This window comes from Elephantulus edwardii, unplaced genomic scaffold (genome assembly GCF_000299155.1).
Source record: "Elephantulus edwardii isolate Elephantulus edwardi_28Jun2011 unplaced genomic scaffold, EleEdw1.0 scaffold00065, whole genome shotgun sequence".
NCBI lineage: Eukaryota > Metazoa > Chordata > Mammalia > Macroscelidea > Macroscelididae > Elephantulus > Elephantulus edwardii.
The window spans coordinates 5,535,390-5,554,750 of NW_006399815.1; the positions used below are offsets into that span (position 1 = coordinate 5,535,390).

General features: G+C 40.3%; 1 pseudogene; it reads left to right on the top strand.

Annotated features, from left to right (window-relative positions):
• Positions 1 to 580: 580 nt before the first annotated feature.
• On the top strand, positions 581 to 10,181 carry LOC102856321 (annotated as a pseudogene).
• The last annotated feature ends 9,180 nt before the right edge of the window (positions 10,182 to 19,361 follow it).

A 19,361-nucleotide genomic window follows, 5' to 3' on the forward strand; every position in this document is an offset into this window, starting at 1 on the left:
AGAAGATTTGTTGCCTTTGAGTTGTGGTGCTGGAGATCATGGGTCTGTCCTGGACAGGGTGAAACAAAGCTACTCCTTAGATGCAAGGTGGCCAGAATGGACCAGTTCTTGGAGGAAGACATCATGCTTGGAAGAGTGGAGGGACAGTGCAAGAGAGGAAGACCCCGATAAGATTGACTGATACAGTGACTGGGGTAATGAGGGTAGATGTGTTGGAGTCAGTGAGACTGGCTCAGAACAGAGCATGGTTCAGAGATTTTATGCATAGGGTCACTATGAGTCAGAGTCAATTTGATGGCACATAAAAAGAAAACAACAATGGCTTTCTGAACACTGTTTTCTGTCAGAAGCAGTTAATAGGGGAAAAAACAAGGTGAATGAGGCAGGATCTTTGATATCAATAGATGTAGCAGATTTTCAAGATCCTCTTTTCTCAAGCAATTTGATCGGAAATCTGAGTAAAAGATTCTTTAGAAAACAGATCTTTAGATGATTGCACTTCTCATGAGGAAGGGCAATGATTGGACCACTAGTCACTCAGTTTGGCACATGATTAAAAGAATTCCATCTTTATACGAAAATGAGGGAAATCCCAAAGAGAGGCAAGCACGGTTATCCTTATGGCCCCATAGGTAGGTGACTAGTATTCCTGCTCTATAGACAAAAGTAAATGTTCTTAACCTTCTTGATGAAAGCTAGAACCTATTATCTGGATTAGTGATTCTCTAGGGAACATTATATGTGTATACCACCTTTATCTTAGTCTTGCAAACCCTTGAGTGTTTATCTTTTTACTTTTGTGAATAATAATGCAATGAACAGTGCTGTACAGTTTCAATACTTTTTGCAAGTATATTTGTGAGTAGAATTGCTGATAATATGGTAAACCTATATTAAACTTTTTGAGACTATGAACTTACACAGGGACTTCAACAATTGGCTCGAGCATGGTGAGAATAGGGATGTTGGTGCATGATAGGGCAAGGTTCTGATCTGTTGTACATCGCATCACTTCGAATGGTAGTTGACTCTCTACCACCTAAAAACAGCAGGAAACATTTGGCAGTCAGGAGGTGTTTTAAAAAATTTATTGTGATGAAATGCACTTAACAAAACATTTGCTGTTTCAACAATTTACATAGGCACAATTCATTGATGTTAATTATTATCACCATGTTGTCTAACCATTACCACTAATTCATTTCCAATTTTGATCACCACTTTTAACAGGAAGAAGGAATTTGAAAGAATTGGTGATTTTGAAATGTATTGTTGACAAACAGTTGCTGGCAACAAACAGCAACAATAACAGCAGCAACTCCCTTAACAAAAATTCAGTCCCATTTTCAAATTAATCTGTCGTAACCACTCATAATGTTTATCTTTATGCTGTTGTTGTTGTTATTATGTATTGTCGAGTCACTTGTACAACAGCCCTAAACCCTGCTCTATCCTTTGTCAATCTCATTGTCTCTGACACACCAGTGATGGAATCAATCCATCTCATTGAGGGTCTTCTACACCTGCACTGCCCCTCCACCCTCCCAAACTTGACATCCCTCTCCAAGAACTGGTCCCTCCTTGCAACATGTCCAAAGTATGTCAGATGAAGATTCAGAATCCTTGCCTCCAAGGAGCAGTCTGTCTTCATCCCCTCGAGGACAAACCTGTTTGTTTTCTTGGCAGTGCAGGGTACATTCAATACTCTTCTCCAGCACCAAAGCTCAAAGGCAACAACTCTCCTTCTACTTTCCCTAGTTATTATCCAACTCTGTGAAGTAAAGCAAGCAATGACAAAGACCATGGACTATATCAGGTGCACCTTAGTCTCCAGACTGACATCATTGTTCTTCAGTACTTTGGAGAGGTCTCTGACAGCAGACTTTCCCAATGCAATTCATCTTTGAATTTCCTGGCTACTGGTACTAAGAGTGTTGACTGTAGAGCCAAGCAAACTAAAGCTGTCAAAAGTCTCAATCTCTTCACCCTCTATCATGATGCTGCTAATTGGCCCAGTGGTGAGAATATTTGTTTTCCTGATGTTGCGCTTCAATCCATATTGAAGGCTGCAGTCCTTGACCCTCTGCAGCAAGCACTTCAGGTCCTCCTCAGTTTCAGCAAGCAGGGTTGTATCATCTGCATAACACAGATTGTTGAGAAGTCTGCCTCCAATCCTGAAGCCACACTTCTCCTCATAGAGCCCAGCCTCCTGGATAATCTGTTCTGCATATAGATTGAAAAGATAGGAGATAGGATATGTACATTTGCCTATTATAGTTATTTAAATGAGATAATGTATATTTTACACTTTTTTGTCTGAATTACATCACTGAACATATTTTTTCAAGTTCATTCATATTGTTTGAGTCAAAACCTCATTTGTCTTTGTGTTGTTGTTGTTAAATGTCATAAGTTTGAGAATGGTTCACAATCACCCCATGAGTAACAGATCTGAACCCTGTCTTATCCTACTCATCATCCTCATCTTTGACATGCTCAAAGACCATTGCCACAGTCACTGCGTTAATCCATCTCATTGAGCATCTTCTTCTCCCTCACTGATTCTCCACCTTTTGAAGCATGATGATGTTTCTTTTCAAGGAATAGCTTTTTTTAGTTCTTTTAGCTTGAGAAGTTCCAAGTGAGTTCTTCCCTTTCTATTCTCCAAATTCTAGCTCTCTGTGAAATTCAGAATATTTTCACATTCTGTTAAATACATTGCTTTGTTTTCTCAAGAAGTCCTTTGAAATCTTCTGTTTATTTTACATCAACATACATTTCCTTTGTTTTGACTTCTCAGTACTCTGGTGCAATTTTCAGGGTCTCTTCTAATATTCATTGTGCTTCTTTCTCCTGTCTTTGCAGTGACGTTTTGCACTCTTCATGGATGACATCTTTGATATCAGCCTTCAAATCATTTTGGCCTTTTCTTATTTGTGTTAAATACTTCAAGCCTATTTTGAATTTAATTTTAAAATTCAGTTGGAATAGACTCAAGAAAATATTTTGGTTCTCATTGACTTATTTTAATTTTTTTAACCTCAATTTGAATTTGCACATGAGTAATTGATGGTCTGTCCCACAGTTAGCACCTGATCTGGTTTTGACTGTTGATAGTAAGTTTCTCCAGTGATTCCTTGTCCAGATGTAGACAATCTGATTCCTATGTAATCTATCCAGTGAGGTTCATATGTAAAGTCATCACTTGTATTTTCCAAATAAGGTATTTTCAATAAATAAATATTGGGCATACAAGATTTTATGATTTTGTTTCTGGTCTCATTTCTGTCACCAAGTCCATACTGACTAAATTACTTCTTCATTGTTTCCAACCTTTGCCTTCCAATCACCAATTATCATTAATGTATCTTGATTACATATTTTGTCAACCTAGATCAAAAGGCTGTTATGCAAACAGAGTAAAGTAACACTACATGGTTTAAAATTAATAAAGATGAGTGTCAGGATTGTATACATTATCCATATATATTAAATCTATATGCTGAGGAAATTATCTGAGAAGCTAGACTCTATGAGGAAGAATATAGCAGCAGGGTTGGAGGAAAACTCATCAATAACCTACATTATACAGTTGACATAACCTTGCCTCTTGGAAATGAGGAAGGCATAAAATGCTTGCTGCAGAAGATAAAAAAAATACAGACTTCAGTATAGATTGTATCTCAATGTCAAGAAAATGAAAATTCTCACTAGACTGAGAGGCAATATCATGATAGATGGAGAAAAGATTGAAACTGTCAGTGATTTCTTCTTATTTGGATCCACAATTAATACACTTGGTATGGTATCAGCAGTAAGGAGATCAGGATATGCATTGCAATGGGAAATTCTATAGTCTGGAATCTCTCAAAATTATTTAGGAGCAATGATGTCTGTTTAAAGACTAAGGTGCACCTTATTCAGGCCATGGTCTTTTCTATCACTTGCTATGCATCTTAGAGCTGGATATTGAATAAGGATGATGGAAGAAGAATTGATGCCTTGATATGGTATTGGAAAACAGTATTGAATAGTCCATGGACTAGCAAAAGAACAAACATATATGTCTTGGGGAAGGTGCAACCAGAGTACTCTTTGGAGGCAAAGATGATAAAATTTCATCTCACATACTTGGGGCATGTTTATTGGAGAGGCTATTCTTAGAGAGGGACATCATCCTTTGAAAGGTAAAGAGTCAGCAAAAGAGAGAGAGATCCTCAGCCAGATGGGTTGAGACAGTGACTGCAGCAAAGGGTTTGAGTATCTCAGAGATTGGCACAGGATAGGACAGGGTTCAGATATGTTGCTTATAACATCACTATGAGTTGTGCTTGACTAAATGGTACCTAACAACAACATGTTTTTATAATAACAAAGAGAAACAACCCAAGTGTCCATCAAGAGAAAAGTGGTTAAAGAAACTTGGTAGATTCACACAATGGAATACTAAAAACAATCAGAAATTCACCAAACATCACATGACATGGATAAATGTATAGGTCATTGTGTTGAATAAAATAAGGCAGCCACTAAAGGCCTACCACTGAATAACACCACTGTTATCAAGGGAAAGGAAAGTCATGGGATTTTTCCATTTTTCTTGTGAATCTGAAAGTTAGATAACAAATAAAAATAAGTTAAGATGAACCTGTTTCTTTGAACTGTGGTGCTAGCAGAGTGTTGAATTTACTATAGACCTTTATGAAGAGGAATGTCATCTCAAAATTGGAGGGAGACTCATCAACAACCTGCATCATATAGATGACACAACCTTGCTTGCTGAAACTGAGGAGGACCTGAGGCATTTGTTTCAGAAGGTTAAGGACTGCAGTCTTCAATGTATATAGATTGAATCTCAATATCAAGAAAATAAAGATTCTCGCCATTGGGACAATTGGCAGTACCATGATAGATGGAGAAGAAATTGAGGTTGTTAAGAATTTCTGGTTGCTTGGTTCCATAGTCAACAGTCTTAGCACCAGTTAGGAAATCAAAAGACAAATTGCACTGGGGAAATCTGCTGTCAGAGACCTCTCCAGAGTGTTGAAGACCAAGGTTGTCAGTCTAGAAACTAGGGTGTGCCTGATCCAAGCCATGGTCTTCTCAATTACTTCTTATGCATCAGAGAGCTGGACAATGTCTCTGATGAGAGAAAAATTAATGCCTTTGAGTTGTGGTGCTGGAAAAGAGTATTAAACAGACCATAGAATGCCAAGAGAGCTAATAGGTCTGTCCTGGAGAGGGTGAAACAAAACTGCTCCTTGGAGGCAAGAATATTAAAGCTCTATCTCACATACATTGGCATGTTGCCAGGAGGGGCCAGTCATTAGAGAAGGACATCATGCTTGGGAGGGTGGAGAGACAGTGCAGAAGAGGGAGACCTTGGATGTGATAGATTGACATACTAACTGGGGTAACAAGGGCAGAGTTCAGGACTATTGTACATAAGGGTCACTAAAAGTCACAAGCAACTCAATGGCACATAATAACAACAACCACTAAAAAAAATACACAAATCTACCTTCAAAGTGCAACCAACATATTCATTAGAGGCAAGCATTGGGAAATTTCAACTCACATAATTGGGCATGTTGTTAGAAGGTTTTAATGTTTGGAAAAACACAACATGCTGGGAAACCTTAATTATCACTGAAATAGAGGTAGACCCTCAACAAGATGAATTCACACAATGACTGCAACAGTGGGCTTGAACAAGATGAACTCACACAATGATTCCAACAATGGGCTTGAGCAAGATGGATATTGTGATGATGGCACAGAATAGGGCAAAGTTTTGATCTGTTGTTTGGAAAATTACAGTCCATTAGATGGCACTTGAAACTAACAACAATAAAGGCACAGATAAACTCATTCTTGAACGGTTACTAGACAGAGAGAGGGGAGTAAAAGTGGATAATTTTTAAGATAGGTGAGGGGAAAGATAATGTAAAATAAGGGGCTTTTCAGGCATTCTATTGTAATTGTTATAACATATATATGAAGTATTGAATGAAAAAAACAGTCCATTTTATAAACTTTCATTCAAATCACAATTAAAAAGAGTGAGGTTATGCTACTGGCATCTAGTTGTAACAGGGTATAGAATGGGCTCCACTTCTTCCCTAGTAAAGAAAGATCTAGCCCAAACTGGTACTACATCCAAGGTTAAGAAATCCATCTCTAGATAAAGGTATGTATACATATACACTCAAAACTTGGCATATAAAATTAGGCATTTCAGGGACTTTCTAAAGCTTATTCATACATCCACTCTCGGTCAGTAAACTGAAGGTGAAGACTATTTGCTGGAAAGATCTATGCAATGTCATTTCAAGAAGAAAGTAAAATTTATTTGAGTTCTGTTTCAAATAACTAAATTAGATTTTAGAAAGGCATAAAAATGTGTTTAATAGTTTTGATTCTTTGAAATAAAGCACACATTTTAACAAAACTTTCCATTTTACTTTCAAATTACTGTGTGTTTTAAGTCCAACATGCTACAGATGTTTTTTATTTATATACTAGTACATCAAGATGCTGTTTTGAATGGATGATTTGATGTTTGCAAAATGGGGTGAACCTTCTTTCTATTAAGTTTCCCAAGGGTCATTTAATTTTTAAAGGTAGGAGATCATAGTTTTCCATTAGGAAATTCTCTAACATGAGGTCAAATTATGTTCAAGTGCACACTCCCATTAGTGTTTGGTGAAAATGAGTTTTAACTTCCTTATTTCTTCATACTTATTGAATATGCAAATGCTTAAGGAATGACTCAAGTGATATCTAAATGGATCTTTGCTCTATTACATTTTCATTCAAGTTTAGGATACAAGCCTCCTTGTAACTGATTCCTCATTAAAATAGTTAAAAGTCCCAGGAAATGGTATACAGTTCTTTGGTGAACAAGTGTGCTAATGACTTTCATAAAAGTCTCACTAATTTGGAATTTATTAAACTTTCTGATGGAATCTAGGAGGTCATTAAAAAGTTGATGATATCAATCCTGTATGGTAAAGGAACATGTTATTGACCATTCAACAATATACTCAGACTTCAGAAGTGTTATATTAAATATGTGCAATTACTATTCATTGTCTGGGATTTAAAAGTGGAACAATCTTTATATTTTTGCAATATAAATTCCACTTCCTATGCTTTATACTTCAGTTTGCATGTGTTTTTGATTGAACACAGAGAGATGTTATTTGTACCATTTATTTTACTATGACTACAATGCTTAAAATCCAAGGAATGGTGATTATGATTGTAGTTATGGCTACTCAGTAATTATTATATTGATCTTTGAGAAGTGAAAATAGAGAACTTAGGTAATTGTTCATACTTTAGATTTCAACCATCAATTTAAAAAATAGTTATTTTTCCAAGATCTGAGCTGGAGATTCTGGAAAATAAAAGAATGAATCTAATATAGATCATCTCCTCAATGAACTAAGATTTAGAGAAAGAGATAAAGTAAGTTACTCATTCACTCAGCAAATCCTTGGAGAGCATTTCTGTGGTAGGTAATAGCTTTGTCCCTGGAAATCCCTGTTCTATTGATCTCAGACTGAATGAGGAAGATATTGGGAGAATTTCTGAAGAAGAATGGTGTTCTTGTGGAGGAAATATATGACTACTAATACTAGCTTCCATTTGTTAAGCATCTACTATATGCCAGATACTGTGATAGACTGATTTAATTCCCCAACACCCAACTAAGAATGTATTTTATTTTCATTTTAAAGAAACTATGTTGAGACATACAGATGCTAGATCATTTCAAGGTATGCCATTAATACAGTTTTGTCTTTTACATGTTGGCATTTGAAGTTTTAAATTTCACACTTCACAGTAGTTTCTGTAGAGAACATTATCATCTTGAAAATCTATAAAAAGGTCTGTGATTTTGTCTGCCCTACATTTTTTGTCATATTGGTTGACAAATCCCATTGATTCCTGAGAAAAACTCATTACACATGATTTGAACATGCATAATGTCATTTCCTAGGTGCAGAAGAAGATATTTGCCCTATGCTTAACTAATTAGATATTCCCCAAGCCCCCTGGCTATAGTGCTTATTTCAAAAATAATTATCCTTGGTAATTATATTTAGAATTATTGAGACATTTGTTTTCTTTCTGTGGGGTTGATAAGCCAGTATTATGTAAGTCCCACAGGTTACAGTTATTTGTCATGTCATGTCTAAGAGAAGGAGAACAAGAGAGAAAGACAAAGAGGAGGTAATACATGAGGACTTGGGACTCACTGTTACTTGAACCTATGAACTTTTTGTTTGTCTGGAGAGGGTGAAATCAGTTGCCCATTGAAGGTAAGGATTTTAAAACTCTATCTCACAAAAACCAAACAAACAGACAAAAAACCAAAACTCCATCTCATACACTTTGGGCATGTTATCAGGAAGGATCAACATGGAAAACATCATCATTCTTGGAAGGGTACAAGGCCAGTGGGAGAGAGGAAAACCCTGGCTAAGATGGATTGACATAGGGAATGTGGCAATGGGGTTAGGTGTATCAGAGATTGTCAGATTGGATCAGGATAGGGCAACGTCCAGAGCTGTTTTTCAGAGTCACTATGATATGTAAAAGCAACAACATGATAACGAAATCTGTTTTGTTAAGTTAGTCTGAGCAGAAACCTGCACTTACCGACAAACTAAAACAGTGAGCTTGCAAGTATACAAGAGATTCCTTAGATAAGTCTCAGACATAAAAATCCTATGAAGCAGTTCTCTGCACACATAGTCAGAATTGACATGAAAGTAACTAGTTTAAGATAGAGTTTTGAGGCCCAGAGAAGGCAGGCGCCCAGGGCCAGGTTGCTGCCCGCAGAGAGGCAGGTGGCGACAGCAGTGACAGGCGGCGGGTGGGGCCAGAGAAGAGGCCCAAGACTTCCAGGGAGAGCCCAGGGGGGCCCCAGGAGTCCTCCCGGGACAAACGCCCCTCTCTGGGCCTGATGTCAGCGGGGCAAAAGTGGCAGCTGGCCTGCCCTTTAACACGTGTCCATGGGCCAACATCGATCACACATCCCGTGCTCCCCAGGAGGAACCTCACAGCAGGGCCCCCAATGGGCCATCAACAGGGGGCCGAGCTACCTCCCAGTCCTCCTCCACTAGGCCGCTCACCCAAGCCCGAGGCACTCCTAATCCAGGTGTGCTGGGTTCTCATACCTCCGAGCCCCAGCTGGGCCCTGTGGCTCTGCTGTCCCCACCGCTCCCACCATCCCTGACACCCTGGGTCCCCCTGGCCCTCGCTCACCACAGCGGGAGCCCCAGCGGGTGTCCCATGAGCAGTTCAGGGCCGCCTTGCAGTTGGTGGTGGACCCTGGTGATCCCCGCTCCTACCTGGACAACTTCATCAAGATCGGGGAGGGCTCCACGGGCATTGTGTGCATCGCCATTGTGCGCAGCTCAGGGAAGCTGGTGGCCGTTAAGAAGATGGACCTGCGCAAGCAGCAAAGACGCGAGCTGCTCTTCAACGAGGTGGTTATCATGCGGGATTACCAGCATGAGAACAGGGTGGAGATGTACAACAGTTACCTGGTGGGCGACGAGCTCTGGGTGGTGATGGAGTTCCTGGAAGGAGGTGCCCTCACTGACATCGTTACCCACACCAGGATGAATGAAGAACAGATCGCAGCTGTGTGCCTGGCCGTGCTACAGGCCTTGTCTGTGCTCCACGCCCAGGGTGTCATCCACCGAGACATCAAGAGCGACTCCATCCTGCTGACCCATGACGGTCGGGTGAAGCTGTCAGACTTTGGGTTCTGTGCTCAGGTAAGCAAGGAGGTGCCACGGAGGAAGTCGCTGGTGGGCACGCCCTACTGGATGGCTCCTGAGCTCATCTCCCGCCTTCCCTATAGACCAGAGGTGGACATCTGGTCTCTGGGAGTCATGGTGATTGAGATGGTAGACGGGGAACCCCCGTACTTCAATGAGCCACCCCTCAAAGCCATGAAGATGATCCGGGACAACCTGCCACCTCGGCTAAAGAACCTGCACAAGGTGTCGCCTTCCCTGAAGGGTTTTCTGGACCGCTTGCTGGTGCGGGACCCTGCCCAGCGTGCCAAGGCAGCCGAGCTGCTAAAGCACCCGTTCCTGACCAAGGTAGGGCCGCCCTCCTGCATCGTGCCCCCCATGCGTCAGAACCACACCAGATGAGGCCTGGCTCCTGTCCCTGAACCAAAGAGCCCCTTGGGCCATCCTCCCCCACCAGAGGCCCTTAGGGGGCTGGCCTGATTCCTCCCACCCTGGGAGACACTCTATAGGGTGCCACCCTCCTGTGGGGCACAGGACCCTACTACTGAACTCCGGTGTAGACTTTTTTTAAAGAAAACACAGGGGCTTGTGGAAGCAAGTATGGCTCCCAGAATGCCTCCCTCGATCCTGGCCCAGCTTCCCTCGAGTTCCTGGTGGCCCCTCCATCACTGGAAATCTGCAGGGACTGCTGGGATGAAGAGAACACCATGAAAGAGGTGTGCATGTGTGCGTGTGCGTGTGTGCGTATGTGAGAGCAGGTATGGTTGACCCCGCTGGTGGCTGTCTCACATCTTCCTTAGTAGGCAGCCCCCTACCCTCCGAGCCATGAGGGGTCGACCATGAATGTCTGACGAGTGGCCTTTTCCCGTCACCCCACACACTGTCTCGGGATGGATGAGGGCCAGGGGTCAAGCTTCCTGCCTACCCCTTGCCTCTGCAGAAAATGACTACTGCTCAACAGCCTCCTCTTTTCTAGAAATCTATTTATATTGTCATTTTATAACACTCTGGTCCCTTCCCCTACTTGGGGACCGATCTTCCCTTGTCCTCCAGGGTGGCACCAGGGACAGAACCACCATCTGAAGAATCAGGTTCCTGGCCCCTCGGTACAGCCCTGCCCTTCCTCATCCCCCAGTTAGTTTTAAAATTAAAATATTTTCCTGTTTTGAAAAAAAAGGATAGAGTTTTATCACAAGCAATTAAAAGACTCATGACTGATATAATAATCATTACATTTCTCTCTTTCATAGATCACTGTGTCTTGACCACAATATCCTAAGTTAGTTAATGCAGAACTTGATGAATCAAAAGAATTAGAAATATGTAGAGAAATTAAAAAAAACCCCACAAAACAAACAAATAAAATGACACCACCACCCCTTAGAAAATTAATTTGGATTTTTTACTTCATTTTTCAAGAGAAGATGTATCTGAAAATTCCCAAATGAAGTAGAACATATGGGCTTTTAAAAACCCATTATAGCTTTCCAAAGGAAACTTCACCACTGAACCAATAAACAACAACATGATAGATGGAGAAAAGATTGAAATTGTCAACAATTTCATCTTACTTGGATCCACAATCAACATTCTTGGTACCAGCAGTCAGGAGATCAAGAGATGTATTGCCTGGGCAAGTCTGCTGTTGGGGACCTCTCCAAATTACTGAAGAGAAATGATGTCAGTTTGAAGACTAACGTATTCCTGATTCAGGTAACGGTCTTTTTAATCACCTATTATGTATCTGAGAGCTAGACAATGAATAGAGAAGGCAATAGAAGAATTGATGCTTTTTATGAGTATCTAAGGTTTACTGTGGCTGACTCTGAGAAAAATGGGAATCCCAGAACACTTGATTGTGCTAATGCAAAACCTATACTTGGACCAGAAGGCAGTCGTCAGAACAGAGCAAGGGAACACTGCATGGTTCAAAATTGGGAAGGGTGTACGCTAGGGATGCAATCCTATCTCCATACCTTTTCAACCTATATGCAGAACAGAGTATCCGGGAGGCTGGGCTCTATGAGGAGAAATGTGGGGTCAAGATTGGTGGACGATTTATCAACAATCTATGTTATGCAGATGACACAACCCTGCTTGCTGAAACTGAAAGGACCTTAAGCACCTGCTGCAGAGTGTCAAGGACCGCAGCCTTCAATATGGATTGAGGCTCAATGTCAAGAAGACAAAGATTCCCACCACTGGACCAATTGGCAGCATCAGGATGGATGAGGAAAAGATTGAGATTGTACACAGCTTTAGTTTGCTTGGCTCCACCATCAACACTCTTGGCACCAATAGCCAGGAAATTAAAAGGCGCATTGCCATGGGAAAGTCTGCTGTTAGGAACCTCTCCAAAGTCCTGAAAAGCAATGGTGTCCACTCTGGAGACTAAGGTGCGTTTGATACAGACCATGGTCTTCACAATCACTTGTTATGCATCAGAGAGTTGGACAATGACCAAGGAGGATAGAAGGAGAATTGATGCCTTTGAGCTGTGGTGCTGGAGAAGAGTATTGAGAATACCATGGACTGCTAAGAAAACAAACAGATTCATCCTGGAAAGGGTTAAACCGGGTGGCTCCTTGGAGGCAAGGATTCTGAGGCTTGGTCTAACATACTTTGGACATGTTGTGAGGAGAGGCTGATCCTTGGAGAAGGACATCATGCTTGGAAGGGTGAAGGGACAGCACAGGAGGGGAAGGCCCTCTATGAAGTGGATTGATTCAGTGACTGGGATAATCAGGATGGGAGTGTCAGAGACAGTGCGATCGGCACAGGACAGAGCATCCAGCTGCATCCAGTCTGGTCCATTGCTCACCAGTCCTCATGCCACCAGCCTGTATCACCCACAGTTGTCATCCACCTGTGCCACAATTGACAGTCTACAGGGTCTGGACCTCTCACCAGTTTCTGCAAAACCAGCCTGCATACATATGATCACATGAATCATTCCCCTGATAGGTCTGAGTCTCTGGGAGACCTTCTAGCAAATCACTGACACAGAGGCGCTAGGGAAATGAATCAAGGAGGAACTGTTTATAACAGAAATCATGGATTTCTATGGTAGGTCAAAACTTTGGGACGGTATTGACTTGACACTAAGGTCTTGGAGGTCTGGTGTTGGAGAAGAGTACTAAATATATCATAAACTGCCAAAATAACAAACAAATGTCTCGGAAAATGTGTAGCTTGAGTGATCTTCAGAGGCAACGATGATGAAACTTTGTGTCATATACTTTGGGCATGTTTCCAGGAGAGTCTATGTAGTAGTATCATGTTTGGGAAGGTCAAGGGACAGCAAAAGAAAGGAGGACCATCAATAAGATGGCTTGACAAGGTGACTGCAGTAATGATTCCAAGTGTGTTAGAGATACTGAAAAATGGCTCAGGATAGGACAAGGTTCAGATATGTTTTTCATATGATCCCAAGAGTTATACTCAATTGAACAGCAACTATCAAGAGGAAATCTACCAATTTGGATATTTTAGAAGTTTGATAGAAGAGGCAGAAATTAGTTTTATGAAAAATAGCCTAGGGATTTCAGGTTTTTAATCACAGAACAATGTCATGAAAGAGAGAGTAGTAAATAGTATCCTATAAACAGAAAGCCTTCAGAGTCTTCAGAAATCAGAGACTCAAAATAGTAACTACTATACCAACAAGATGCAACCTCATTTAGAATCAAGTTAGAGCACGGTGTTAATAAATTGATAAGGTAATAGATGGAGTTGAGTTATACTTGCATAAAATCATTGCTTCCTGACATATGCAACAAGAGGAATATATTTTTCAATTTTCATATATATATGTTTGGCTTCATGTTTGGTTTTTTTTTTGGGAAAAAACCGTATATGTTGCTGAGGGTATGAGGTACTGAAAAAGTATCACAGGTTGACCTCTTTTCATTTGCAGCAGCAGCTCCAGTGAAGGGGAGGGGGCTGCAGAGACCAGCCCGCCTCCCGTGTATGGATCAACACACATGCCTTTCCTCTGTCTTGTGTCTGTCATTTTGACCTGCTTCCATTTGCAAGTTAGTGAGTGATACACCCACTAACTTAACTCATTAACTAACTAAAAAAATATAGGAGATCACCAAAATTCTTCCAAGACATCACCTGCAACTGGTACAAGAATGAAGTAAATTATTTGCCACTAAACTGTCTCAGAGTAGAAAAAAACTGGTGCTTTGGCCTTGAACACTGCTGGTTAGCTACATCGCTACATCATGTGGCATTTCAGTCAAGAGGAAAAGGTTGGGTGGAGCCGTGGTTTCTTGGGGTCAACATTGTCATCCTGCTTTGGGAAGACAAGAATGGAGCACCAATACACAGGTCCTTTATAAAACATCACCATACCCTGTGACATTATCTAGCTAAAATCAGCTAACATCTAATAAGAAAAGACTCACATGATGTCAAGAAAGCAGCAGTTGGCATCAGCAATCATGAAAAAAACCCCAAAATAACCCTTCTCCTAAAAAAGCAGATACAATACCCCAAATAGAGAAAACCAAAAGAAATATGTTGATGTGGACTTGTTTGAACAGATACAGAAGAAGATGCAAATGATGGAAAAAATAACGGAAGCCATTAAGAGAGCAAATACCCCAGAGACAGTGTTCCATAAGAAATATATTGATGAGGAGAAACTTGAGCAGCTATGGAAGAAAATGCAAAAGATGGAAGAAAGAATTGATAGTGTAGATAAAGAGGTACAAAAACTTTAAAAAGTCATCATAAGATAGAGAGGGTGCAGCAACATAGTACTGGAAATAACAGAGAAGCACGAAATTCAATCCAGAATATTAAGATCGAAATTGCAGAAGTATCCAACACGCTGTTGGAATGAAAATACTAGAACTGAAGAAATGGAACATAGAATCAATGATTTGGAAGACAAGAGCCCCACTAGAAGCATACTAGAAGAAATATCAGAATTGAGATATAAAGAAAATAAAGAAAACATTAGAATCAAGTGGGATGACATCAAAAGGAACAATATACATATGATTGAAATTCCAGAACATGGGAGTGACAAGGAAGTCACTGAGAAAATTGTGGAAGACGTACTAGTACACCAGTGTTCATAGCAGCATTATTCACCATTGCAAGAGCATGGAAAAAGCCAGAAAGTCCAACCACAAATGAATGTATTGAGAAATTATGGTACATCCACACAATGGACTATTATGCAGTACGCAGGAGCAATAAATTTGTAAATTATTACCTAACTTGGGAGGCACTGGAGAGCATTATACTGAGTGAACTAACTCAGTTCTATAAGGATAAATATTGTAAAAAACTATTATTGTAGAATGAAAATAAGAATCCAGGAGGAGTGGGAGAGACTGGAAGCAGAGGGATGTGGATGAGCAGGGGAAGGAGGGATTAATCATTGGGTTGCACAATTTGATGGGGGGGGGGTGAGGGAAATTGAAAAAATTTGTTCAAATTTGTATCCAAATTCTGTAAATAAACTAGTAGAAAAAATAAAAAAAAGAAAAGAAACAACAAAATTTCCCAGGTATTTTGAAGAACAGGCAACACCCCTTCTTGATAAAGACCCTCATAAAAATTTAAGTAGAAGGGAATTCCCTCAAAACAGTGAAATATACGTGTGTGTGTGTGTGTGTGTGTGTACAAACCAAGAGCCAAGGATGCCTATTTCTGCCACTTCTATTCAATATTGTATTGGAAGTACTTGCTGAGGCAACACAATAAGAGAAGGAAATAAAAGGCATTCAGTCTGACAAAAAGCTGGTTAAACTGTTGCTATATGAAGATTATATAATAGTGTACACAGAAAACCACAAGGACTCAACAAAAAACAGTCTAACTGTAGAAGAACAGTTTAGTAGAATGACAGGATATAAGATCAAGATCCTCTACAGTAACAAAGAAAACTTAGAAAAGAGACTGAATCTAATTAGAGACACAAAAGACCTGTACAAAGAAAACTATAGAACATTTCTGTAAAAGATCTAAAGAAATGGAATAATGTCCCCTGTCCATGGATAGGAAGACTCAATATTGTGAAAATGACAATCCTATCAAAAGCAATCTACATGTTCAATGCAATCCCAATAAAGATACCAAATTCATTTTTCAAGGAGATTGAAAGGGAAATTGTCAAGTTTATTTGAAGAGGAAAGGACTCAAAATAAGCAAAGCGCTTCTGAAAAACAAAAAATGAAGTGGAAGGCATAGAACTCCCTGACCTCAAAACTTAGTACACAGTGCTAGTAACCAAAACAGCATGGTACTGCAACAACAACAGGCACACAGACCAATCTAATAGGATTGAGAAACCAGATCAACTGATATTTGACAAGAAAATAAAACCTACCAAATGGGGCAATGAAAACCTTTTCAGCAAATGGTGCTGGCAAAATTGAACTGCCAAGAAAATCTGGAGGACAACCACCTGGAAGACTGGAAGAGATCCATACTTGTTCCATTCCAAAAGAGGGTGATCCAACAGAGTGTAGAAATTATCAAACAATATCATTAATATCACATGCAAGTAATTATTGAAAATTGTCGTAAAATGACTAGAACAGCACATCAACAGAGAACTGCCAGATGTACATGCTGGGTATAGAAGGGGTCATGGTCCTAGGGTATTATAACTAATGTTAGACAGATCTTGGCTGAAAGCAGAGAGTACCAGAAGAATGTCTGTGTTTTATTGACTATGCAAAGGTATTTGACTGTGTGCATCACAACAAACTGTGGTTAACTCTGAGAATAGGAATCCCAAAGCACTTGATTGTGTTTATGCAAAACCTATACTTGGACAAGGAGGTAGTCTTCAGAAAACAGCAAAGGAACACTGCATGATTCAAAATAGGTAAGGGTGTACACTAGGGATGTGTCTTATGTCCATACTTTTTAAATCTAAATGCAAAACAGATCATTCAGGAGACTGGGCTCTATGAGGAGGAACACAGCATCAGAATTGGAAGAAGGCTAGTCAACAATCTGCATTATGCAGATGAAACAACTCTACTTGCTAAAACTGAAGAAGACCTGAAGATTTTGTGGCAGAAGGTCAATGACTGTAGCCTTCAATATGGATTGAAGCTCAAAATCAGGAAAACAAATCTTTTTACCACTGGGCCAATTGGCAGCATCATGATGGATGGTAAAGAGATTGAGATTGTTAATAGCTTTAGTTTGCTTGCCTTCACAATCAATACTCATGGTACCAGCAGTCAGGAAATCAAGAGACAAATTGCATTGAGAAAGTCAGCTGTTAGGGACCTCTCCAGAGTACTGAAGAGCAACGATGTCAGTTTGGAGATGATGGTGCACCTGATTCAGGCCGTGGTCTTTGCAATCACTTGCTATGCATTAGAGAGCTGGACACCGACTAGAGATTATAGAAAAAGAATTGATGCCCTTGAGCTGTGGTGCTGGAGAAGAGTATTAAATATACCATGGATTACTAGGAAAACAGACAGGTTCAACCTAGTGAGGGTGAAACCAGGATGTTCCTTAGAGGTAAGGATTCATCTGACATACTTTGGGCATGTTACAGTCCTTGGAGGTAGACATCATGCTTGGGAGGGTGGAGGATAGCACAACAGTGGAAGACCCTCAATGAGATGGATTGATTCAGTGACTGGGTCAATGGGGTAGGTGTGTCAGAGACAATAAGATGGGCACTGGATAGAGCAGGGTTTAGGACTGTTGTACATAGGGTCACTATGATTTGCAAGCAACTTGATGGCACATGACAACAACAACAACACAACCTTCAGAAAGCTGAAACAGAATTCACATCTCACACTATAAAAAAAATCAACTCAAGGTGGATCAGAGATCTGGAACTAAAGGCCAAAACCATAAAGTTCACCAGACAGAAACTGAGATCAAGCTTAGGCAGCCTAGTCTTTGGTATAAATAGACTGTCAAACACAACCAGAAATGCTCAGGAGAAGATAAAATTGATGAAGGGTATCTTCTAAAGACTAAATCCCTGTGTGCATAAAATTTTTTTCCAGTAGAATGAAAACAAAACATACTGATTGTGTAAAAATAATTTCACAATACCATTTCAGACAAAGGTCTTATATCAAAACTTAACAGAATCCTAAAGGGCTTCCACAAGAGAAAAATTAATAACATAATTATAAAATGGAGAAAAGACATGGAAAGACTTTCCACAGAGGAAAATATTTGGATGGCTCACAGACAAATGAAGAAATGCTCAAAATCATTGGCAATAAGAGAAAGGCAAATCAAAACCGCAGTGGGATACCATCTCATCCCAGCAGCAATGACAAACTTAACAGGAGAGTAGGTAATAAATGTTGCAGAGGATGTAGCAAGATAGGAATTTTTATACACTGTTGGTGGGATTGAAAAATGGTACAAGCACTCTGTAGGCAGTTTAATGCTTCCTCAAAATCTGAACATAGAAATTCTATATGACCCAGCTATTCCACTACTTGGAATATACCGAGAGAATGAGAACTGAGGCACAGATGAAGCCTATGTTCATAGCAGCATTATTGCAAGAACATGGAAACAACCCAAATGTCCAACCACAATAGAATGGATTGAGATATTATCATATAGTCACATGATAGAATACTACACAGCATGCAGGAGCAAAGTTTTTGTATACTACTACTTAACTTGGGGGCGGGGGGAGGATTGGAGATTATTATGCTAGCTGAACTAATTCAGTCCCCTAAGGACAAATACTGTATGAGACTTTATTGTAGAAATAGATAACTAGTAAAACATGTATGAGGATCTAAGAGGCGGGAGCATAGGGGTGGGGATGGCTGGAGGAGTAATTACTGGGTCACACAGTTTTGTGAGTAAAAGGGGGGTGAGTTGGGTAGCTGGGGGATCCAATGTAAGGGGCAATGTATACAAACTTTATAGGTAAATCAATGTAAAATTGTTTTTAAAAAAAGGAAAGAAAGAAAAACAAACAAACTGGCAAATGATACAGGGGAAGGGGGGGGGGAGAATGTAACAATGATTAACTGAGGGAACTGAGGCTGACCACACATGGTACTCCTTTACTTCAGTTGTTATGTGCCATCAAGTCGAGCACAACTCATAGTGACCCTATGAACAAAAGATCTGAACCCTCTGTTCTATCCTTTGCCATCCTCACACTTCCTGACACACAACAGGCTATTGCATCAATCACCATATTAATCCACCTTAGTTGAGAGGTTTCTCTCCTTTACTGACCCTCCACCGTTCCCATCATGCCCTTCTCTGAGGAACAGTACATTCTAGCAACAAACCCAAAGCATGTGAGACAAAGCTTCAACATTTTTGCTTTCAAAGAGCACTCAGGCTGCACCATCTCCAAGAAAATCTGTTCGTTCTCTTGGCTGTCCATGGAGTATTCAGTGCTCTTCTCCAACACCACAGCTCAAAGGTGTCAATTCTTTTTCTGTCACCCTTATTCATTATCCAGGTCTCAGAAGCATAGCTAGCAATCAGAAAGACAATAGCTTTAATCAGATGCACCTTAGTCCTCAAACTGACATCACTACTCCTCAATAATTTGGAAAGGTTCCTAACTGCAGATTTTCCCAGTGCAATGCA